The 9674-nt window shown below is 42.8% G+C and overlaps 1 pseudogene; it reads right to left on the bottom strand.

Moving 5' to 3' along the window:
* Positions 1-5260: 5260 nt before the first annotated feature.
* Positions 5261-7689, bottom strand: LOC129084438 (probable global transcription activator SNF2L2; annotated as a pseudogene).
* Positions 7690-9674: the final 1985 nt, after the last annotated feature.

The following is a 9674-nucleotide window of genomic DNA, read 5'->3' as shown; positions in this document are numbered from 1 at the left end:
CCATTCTGAGGAAATCCCTGCCTGGAGATCTCCCACCTAAAGTCCAAGTGTTTCCAGTTATTCCACAAGCACTTACTGAGCACTTACTACCTGCCAGCTGAGGGGTTATAGAGATGAGTCAGATACAATTTTCCTGTTGTGCACCTAGTGTGTGTAGGTGGTAGGAGTGGCTGGCAGACGTGACTTTCAACCATAATGTGGAAGAACCAGTAGGTGAGATGTTCTTCCTTTCATGCAAAACTGTCAGCTAGGACTTGTCACTGTGCTCAGGCTGAAGATACAGTGATGCACCTAGTCCCAATTCTCTGAAAATTAAAAATGCGGGGAAGAGGGCATGGGGGTATTTTGTTTGGTGCAAATCATGCTCAGAGATTCAGATTGTCTTTTCCAGGTATTTATTTAACACAGGTTCACTGTGGGAATTATAAAATATTTCACAAGCCAATAACATGTAGGATGTCTCTTAGTAAATTGATAAAAAATATTGTAAACCAATGATAGATTAATTACAGTTCCCGGCAAAGGGGAGATTAAAGTCCAAATTTAGTGCAATATAACATTCTATATGTTTGTTCTCCATTGAATCAGGCCTTCCAACTAAAAGCTTGGTATCAGCTGCCAGCTTAGGTCCCTCTTGATGCTGGAGAAAATAGCTAGCAGGGTATGGCACCCGTGTTGGAAGGCAAGGTGGGCTGTTTCTAAGGTTATTATTCTAGGGATCTATATATGATATGATGTGCACCATCACATTCAAAGAATAGACTCTCCAAGGCAGGAACAGATGTCCTGTCTCTTCTGACACTGCTGTGTGGTGTAACACCACTGCTACTGCCAACCAAGGGCAGCCTGACCACAGCCTGGAGCAAGTGCCCCCAAGATCTTTGGAGAGCTTTTTAGTTAGATCAACAAAGGCTAACTTTGCCCAGAGCAAACACTCTCAGTAAGTCCTCATAAATCCTTGATATTTAAAGTTTAACCATCCCATTTGGAGTATGAGTGGCCCAGTGTAATCATAAGGGTCCTTACAAGTGGAAGAAGGAGTCAGAAGAGTGAGAACCAGAGAGATGAATTCGGCCTGACAATGCTGTCTTTGAAATCACAGGATGAGGGCCAGGAGCCAAGAAATGTTAAGAGGCCTCTATAAGTTGGAAAAGCTCCATAGAATCTCCAGAAGAATGCATCTCTCTTGACACCTTGATTTTAGCCCAATGAGGCCCATTTTGGACTTCTAAACCTTTAGAATTGTAAGATGATAAATTTATATTGATTTTAAAACACACCCCTATATGCATGTATAATATCACATGATTGTCTCTCCTCCACCTGTCCTTACAGAAGGCCCCAGCGGTGCCAGTCAACAGTTGTCACAGCATCCTGCCACAGCTTCCTTAATTTAAATGATTTTACCTTTGGTTCAAAGCAACTTAAGTCACAAACAAGTTCATTTGAAATTATAACAAACCAATACACAACTGGGGCAAAGAAACAAAACAAAGAGAGGTGTGTTGTAAGTGCCCTTAGAGAGTGAACAAGGAACCATGGAAACAGGAACCAGTCTTTCACGGCCCACGGAGAGTTAGTCAAGGCCTCCGGTGAAGTAAACATGAACTGTGTTCAAGATAAACCTTCTAACAAGAACAACAAAGGTGTGCTAGAGTCAGGGTGAGAGATGGCCCTTTTTAGGAAATGATTAAATGTTCCTAGGATTTAATTAGGCCTAGGTAAGTGCCTTCGCTCACCTACTGTTCAACCCTGGACTGCCTACTATAAACTCTATGGCTATGTATAAATCCTTTCTGCCATTTGGAGTACAGCCAAATTGTCACCAAGTCTCCACTGACCCTCACCAAGTCACATAAATTTATTAACACCTTTTTGTTCCAATCTCTGTACACTCACAGTTAAGTCTTATCATCCCACAAGGGAGCGATCTGTTCCTGATAATCCAGAATCACCCACAGCACCTACCAAAATGCTTTGCACTTAATTTATCCTCCATAAAAATATATTTAATGAGTGAATGGATGATGAATGACTGGTGTAGTAGAAAGCCCAGGTGAGTTAAATCAGGAGATCTAAATTCTGGTTACCACTAACCAGCTCTGTGACCATGGACAAGTCAAAAGTCAGTCACCCTCTGAGGGGAGAGGCATATATCTTCACAAAATCTGAAGTTCCTTCCCATCATGTACCAGACACTTTGCTGAGTAAAAGGAAGTATGACACCAGACATCATATTGAAACTGGGAAAATGACCTGTACCCAGGTCCGGACTGCCTGTGGCTACAAAAGTCAAACTCAAGACAGGTGCCAAGGTGAAGGAAAAGAGTTTATTCCAATCGCCAGCAATTTGGGAGATGAGGGACTTTTCTTGTCCTCAAAAGACCATCTCAAAATTTCAGTGCACATGGAACTTTTATAAAGATGTAGAGGGAAAGCAGAACAAAGAGATCAGGGGGAGGGGAATGCAAAGTGCTGCTTCTCCTAAGGTGGGAGCACAGGAAAGGGAGGGGACTTCCTCTCCTGTCTCAGTGTTATCTCTTCAAACAGGAATTTGTAGATTTACTGCCAGCGCCTGTAGATTTTCACGGCTGGTGCCAAGCAGTCCTTTCTCTCCCAGAATAGACTTCTCTAAGCTGTAAAAAAGGCTAGATAAAGGGTAAAAACACAGGGCTTTACTTACACACTCTAAGAAAGTAGAGGGCTGGCTGCAGCCTTGAGAAAATGTAGCTTCATTGAAGTGTTAAGTTATGGTTACAATTTTTTACCCCAAATATTATGTTTTATCTGCTAGTAAAGTAGTTCTGTGTGGTATCGTCCTATTGTTTAGGCAGTCCTGAAGGAGTTGGCTCCTTCCAGGGTTTGACCTGGAGTGATGTATCCAGCTGGCAATGTCAGGGACCTTGATGGCTGTTGGGGAAGACATAAGAACAGTGAGGGGTCCTTTCCACAAGGACTGTAGTTGAAAACTATGGGAACTCTCTTTTTAAACTTTTAAATAGACTACCTCCCCTGGTTTAACTTGTTTGTGTTGGTAGCCTTAAGTTTGTTTCTGTGCTTCTATAATGCTTTTTTGTACCTGTCCTAGATTAATGGCGTAAGGCAATTCAGGGTTTGTAGTGTATGTTTACCGCCCAGTCCCTCTGTGGGGGAATAAGTAGGTTATTTACATATTGGATTACTAGGTTACCCTCTCAGGTAGCCAATCTCTTAAGTCTTCTGCTAATGCTTGTCTAAATAAATGAGGGCTGTCCCCGAATTCCTGAGGGAGGACAGCTCAGCTTAGTTGTTACTTATGTCTCTGTGAATTTGTCTATTTTAAGTAAAGAGAAAGTCCTGGTTGTAGGCTTTCCTGCTACCCCCAGGACGGTGCAGGACTGTGAGGAGAAGGGGCCAGAGACGGAAGTAAGGACAGAATAGGTGGCCCCAGTGTCTAATAGGAAAGTCACTGTCCTACACGCCACATCCATATGTACCCTAGCCTTCAGTCCAGTAATGGTGACCTCTTGAGGTGAGGCTGACTAGAGCAAGCAGCTTCAGGCCTGAGTTAACATTTGTAAGGAAGTCAGGGCCTCAGGCCGAGGGGCCTGTCTTCCTGCACTTACAGATGGTGTCTGAGGTGGCTTGTCACTATTCGGACATTCCTTGGCCCAGTGCCCCATCTTCTGACCTATTAAACACTTTGTGTCCTTGGTAGCGGACCTGGGAGGGCTAGTGGGATGTGGCTGTCCCACCAGGGCAGCTATAATTCGGTCATGCATAACCCCCTTCCTTGTTCCCCGTGAGCCCTGGCCTCTCTCTCCTGATCCTGGTTGTAGAAGACTGTATCTGTTGTTGTTAACATTTCATTTAAGGAGACTCCATGTTCCTGGATAAGCTTCTGGAGTTTTCTCCTAATATCAGAGGCAGATTGGGTTGGAAAATTCTCTTTTAGTATGACCTGATCTTCATATGATTCTAGATCTAGATTGATGTGCTTGATAAGTGCCTCTCTTAGCCTTTCTAAAAATGTGGTGAGATTCCCATCCCTGCCTTGGCTGACAGCAGAGGCCTTGAAATATTTAATGGCCTTTTTGTCAGCCTGCCTTAAGGCTCGCTTTAATGCAAATTAGGAAGTGATTTCTTTCCCATTTTTCAGAGAAGTCATTGTAGTCCCATTTAGGGTCTACAGGTGGAACTGCTGGCTCTCCAACAGGTTATTCATCAATGGTTAGGTGCAAGTTGTTAGCAAATTCTCCAGCTTCTTTTATTACCTTCTCCTGTCCAAAATCTGATAAGGTCTGAGGTAAGATGGGAGTGTCCTTCTAGCTTAGCCCATAAGTTAAGGTAAGGTGCTGGAATGCATCTATGTACTTCTCTGGGTTGTGGGAGTAGCTTCCCAAGTCTGCCTTAAAGGTTTTTGGGGGTTTTTTTTGGAAATTACTGGAATTTTATTTGCCTCAGGCTTATGACTTGCAACCAAAGACATTGTGCAAAGAAAGCAAAGATTAAGTACACTTTCGGGAGAAGGAGACGATACACATCAATAACAGAGAGCAGGTTGACAAAAAAAAGCCATCCAATGCACTATATAGACCGCAATATTCAATAACATTTTCAACAAAACCTTTGTTCAATCAAAAACAAAAAAAAATTTAAGCAATGTTTACAGTAGACATAAGTCTTATACAGTTCAAAAAGCATTTTTTTTCCAGATCATAGAGCATAAAATGGAAAAATGTCTATGCAGGTGAAGTCTAACTACTGCACATTAATCACCTATTAAAGTTGCTTATATGTACCACAGTGTAAAAAAAAAAAAAAAAACAATACCGAACAAATAAAAATTTTGAAAATTGCCTGATGAAAAATAAAATAACCAGTGACTTTTAATGGCTTCTCCTGGTTATCAGTGCTACAAAAAGACAAAAATCTTCTCATCTGAACAGGTGATAAAACCAGGCACAATCAAAGCATTACCAAATTCAACCTACCCATAGAAATATACTATCCACTCACATTTTCCATCAAAAGCTTTGTTTGTTTTAATCTTTGAATCTTTGAGTCCCATTTGGTCACAATATGTTACAAATGTGTGTATGTGTGCGTGTTTTTTTACACCATGATATCATATGTTTGTCTGGCTCTATCCTAAAGCTAGTTTATAGATGATGATGATATAGAAACAACCCAGGACCCTTACGACAAATGAACTCACTGGGCAGAAATGAGAGGGGGGAGGAAGGAGTTCAGCTCTACCAAGGAAAAAGGTGCGCATCAATCACTCATCATCAGTCCCGCTTGCTCCTGACTGTTCATTTTCATCCTGCTCTTCATCACTGTCGAAATCGCTCACGACAGGTTTGGCTTTTCCTCGATTTGGCCTTTTCTTGCCTTTTCCTTTGTCTCGAACTTTCTCATCTGTTTTATTGAGCTTGATTTTCACCTTAACAGATTTTCCTTCTGACTCTGACTCCAACTCCTCTTCATCATCTTCCTCCTCCTCTTCATTGCTTTCTTCCTCACTCTCTTCCTCTTTGGCAATTTTCTGCTGTGCGCTCTTAAACACTGACTGTAAGACGATGGAGTCTTCATAGACCTGAGATCCCTCCAAGTTGAACATCTGCGCGTTACGACAGAGAAGCATGACATCTTTCTCCAGGTCGCCCAGGCTCCGGTACTTATGATTACAAATTCTTTCCTTGATTTTTTTGAAATCCGCTGGTTTCCTAATTAATTCATAGTATTCTGGTAATTCTTCCCTTGAAGGTAACTGAACGAAGACTTCACTGAGCTGTCACTCTGAACTGTTTCCTTCTATTTCCAACTGAGAATTACTGGGCACCTTCTCCACGTTACACCTATCTTTGTAGTTTATCACAGTATCGATGATAGTGTTCATCTGCTTTGTCAGTTTGGGGGAATTTCGTGATAGTTTCTCTGCTGGAGGGCGGCCTCTTCTCCTTAGCTTTTTCCACATCTTCTTTTGCAGGATCTTTATCCATTTCTTCGTCTTTTTCGCTTAAGCCGTACTTCTTCCATTTCTTCCAAATTGCTGTCTTCAATGGCCCGCAGCCACTGCTTCTCAGGGAGGGCATCGCTGTAGTCCACGTCCCGGTGCTGGCAAGACCCTCTACCACATATTTTCTCCTCCTCTTCTTCACATGTGAGCCTTTCTACTTCAGTGTCATCTTTATAATCCAGGAGGGCAGCTTATCTTCCTCCATTGAGGCCTGCACTTTCGGTTCCGGGCATCCTCCCTCCGCTGATCCATGTCCATACACCTTCCCCAGGTCTCAAGAGCAAATGAGGCTGCAGCAGGGCTGAGTTAGTGCCAATGGGTTGCCTTAAGTTATTTATGCTCTACAGGAGAGTAGGGTTTACTACTAGCTGAAGGCCATACTCTGCTGCAGCCTCAGTTAATGGTAAAAGCTTAGTCGGTGGAGACGGCCTTGGATCAGAAACGTGAGGGCTGCTGATTGAGTGGAACGTCCAGGATATGGTAGTAATGATAATGTTGAGGGCACCTCCCTTAAAGGCTTTTTTCTAAAGGTGAGGCTGGAGAAGGGGGGCACCTATGGAATGGCCACTAGATGGTGCTGTGGTAAGAGTTTGCCTGTATTTGAATATAGAATACCTGTACATATGGGATTTCTGACTAGGTGCCTAGGCGTTTGTAAGTCATTAGGTTGGAATATGGTATTGTGATTTAAGTTTCCATACATTGGCTAGGATTCCCCATCAGCTAACTGATATTCAGGCCAACCATTATTTTGTTAAAAAAAAAAAAAAATCAGTCATTCGTTCTTTAGAGTTTAGAGGTCAAGCTGTGACCAGTTCGCAAGGATATAGCGTAGTGGGGTTCCACCTGGCATGGACTCCTAATTACCCATCTGGAAGGAAGAAACACTAGAAGATCAGAGAGCCTACATTTGGGGTCATAACCTGAGAGTCTCAGCATTTTAGAACCAAGACTGCTTTATCCTGAATGGAGGTCTCCATTGTGGACGGATGTAGAGACACTTGGAAGCACAATAGGCCAGAGAGCCCAATGTCTTGGTGTTGTAGCCTGAGCTCAACATTCCCGGGATCTGAGACCCTGACGCAGAGCCCCTGAGTATCCAGAACAGACATCTGTTATGGACAGATCCTTCCAGAGTGTTTGTTCCTATCTTCCTTTGGCCAACAGGAGGAGTTCCCTGATACAAGTGCTATCTGACTTTGTCTCTCAAGGGGAACCAGAGAAGGGAAAAACACAAGGGATGGGCAGTGGTACAGCTATCCTATGAGACAGTGGCAAGGCTCTCTGGCAGAGAGGGATGGTGGTCAGGCCACCCTCCCCTTCTCTGGATTTCTGGGGGCTGTGTACCCTGAGATGGTATAGAGCTTAAAGCTGCAAATGACAAGTGAGCATCTGTTTCTCCTGGGTGATGGCTCTTGCTCTTCCTTTGCCCTGTCTTGATTGTTAAAAACACTGATGGCTCTTTCTATCAGTTGCTTAGTGGGTGGATGCATTCCTAGAAGTGCTTGGACCTTGGCAGACTTAGGGTTGATGTTTGTGTACTTTTTTAAAGTTTTAGTTAATTGTCCCTGAAAGGGACAATTATAAAGAATTTTTAATCTTTCCCTCTTGTCCTTCGTGTGTCCTAGTTCATAGGCCTAGTTAGGGTGCTGACCCAGGATCGCATTCCCCTGGTTGACGTATGCCATTGATCATGAGGGCCGGCTGATTTCACTAGAATGAGCCCTAGCAGGCCCCCTTTGTGTCCCTGTGTCTACAGCACCGCAACGAGAGCGAGCAGTCTGCAAGTTACCCCGTGAGGTCGTAATTCAGTGATTACAATTGACAAAGGATTTTTGCTTTTCGTAACATTTTGAAATAACACTAAAAATCATAAATGAAAGTGTATCAGGCTGAGAAATCAATTTCTTTGTCCCCACCTGTCCATTTTACCTGGGGTTTCTATTGGAAAATAATGATGGGCTTTGGAAAAGTGAAGGGAGCTCTTGGCTTTTTTTGTCGTTTGCTATTTATCTATGTGCCTTTCCTTATTTCTAGTTTTCCTCATTCCAAATTCCCTCCAAGTTTCCTTTTCCAGTGCCCTTTCCTTTTTCCTTTCTCTCCCTTTTTCACTTCCATTACTTTTTTGCTCCTTCCCCCTACACATTTCTTCAACTTGCAGACTCTGCAACTTATATGGACCCTCTGCAAGATAAACAGACCCTCTGCAACATACTCAATCCTTCTGTGACTTGGAGTCCCTTCTGCAAGACACAATATTCTAAAATAACTATTAGAATTATAAATGAAAGTATATTAGAACTTTGATTTTGGAGATGTTTATATAATGTCTTTATTTAACAAAGCTTTGCATTTATTTTAAGTATATTAGACAAGCCTTATTAGTCTAAAATTCCTCTTTTGTAAGGAGAATAAATCCTTGAGTTATTTCAGGGGTCCTTTGAGATACCCCAAAGACATCTTTAGGGTAAGAAACTCTTTTAAAATTTAAACCCTGGAAAGTTTGCCAAACATACCTGACCTAAGGAATAAATTATGAAATGATACTTGACTATTTATTTAAGGTGACAATAAAAGGCATGAAATACCAATAGAGGCTGACAAAATTTCAGTTAAGAGACATGAATTTTCTTCGAAAAGTTAAATAAGCATTTGATTAACACACCATGACACATAATTATTTTAATACTTTGCTTTTTAGGCAGATACAGGAAAAACTTTCCTCCACTTACCATACTGAAAAGAACCAACCAAATTTTGTATTAGCTTATTTATATATTTTTTTCTCAAGATTTCTTTTTACAAACCTTCAATTTGTATGGACTTTGTGCAACATACACAGTCCCTCTTTAAATTTATTTTTTGTTCATTCAGAAATAAAAGTTCTCCCCATTGGCAGATACGGTGCTGAAAAGGGAAGTGTTTTGTTATCTCATAACCTTGGCAACTGAATGGAGGCTAGGGGGGGTTGGCAGGGGCATGGGTATCAGGCATGGAAGACCTTCAGCCACTTCAGTTTTAAAAGTACCAGTTATTTTCTCTTTTGCACATTTGAGGGAGAGGGTGTTACTGCCTCTGGAGATAGTGAAACAAAGGAAATACTTAGGGTGGAGGAAGTAACAGGAGAGAACCGAGGCGGGCTGCTTTGGCTCCTTAGAGAGTGTGGATAGGAAAGGAGCAGGGCTGCCTTTGTTCACCTGGAGTCAGTGAAAAGGTGGTGGGTGGGGGTGGGGGAGACAGGATACGGGTAAGCCCAGGCTGAGCTTCCCCTGCCTCCCCCACCCCCGCTCCCCCGCCGTCCCCTGGTTGCAAGTCGTCTTGGGACCCTTGGAATTTACAGAGAGAGGAAAACATTCACCTGGCAAATACAACACTACCCCTCTGGGGAGATACAGCAGGCTGACAACAGGTTAATGATTCTTACTGTTCCCTGGCCGTGGTTTAGAGGCAGACAAGACTAGGGGATCTTGAGTAGTGGGTCGAAGTGTGCTGTTTATGAAAGGGCTTCCAAAGGCCATTAGGCCTTTGGTCACCCCCAGCTCTTATGAGTCTTGGTTTCTGTCCTGGTCTAACACAGCCAGGGGGGCTCAGAGTGCTAGGAAACCAACCCTTATTTTCCATGTCCCTGGACAAGCCAGTTACATTACAGTGATGGGAGTTCCCTACGAGGTCC

Source organism: Pteronotus mesoamericanus, unplaced genomic scaffold, assembly GCF_021234165.1.
Source record: "Pteronotus mesoamericanus isolate MK-2021 breed Mesoamerican mustached bat unplaced genomic scaffold, CSHL_Meso_final scaffold_174, whole genome shotgun sequence".
Lineage (NCBI taxonomy): Eukaryota > Metazoa > Chordata > Mammalia > Chiroptera > Mormoopidae > Pteronotus > Pteronotus mesoamericanus.
Note: the sequence above shows the minus strand (reverse complement) of the source record. Positions and strands in the feature narration are given on the sequence as shown.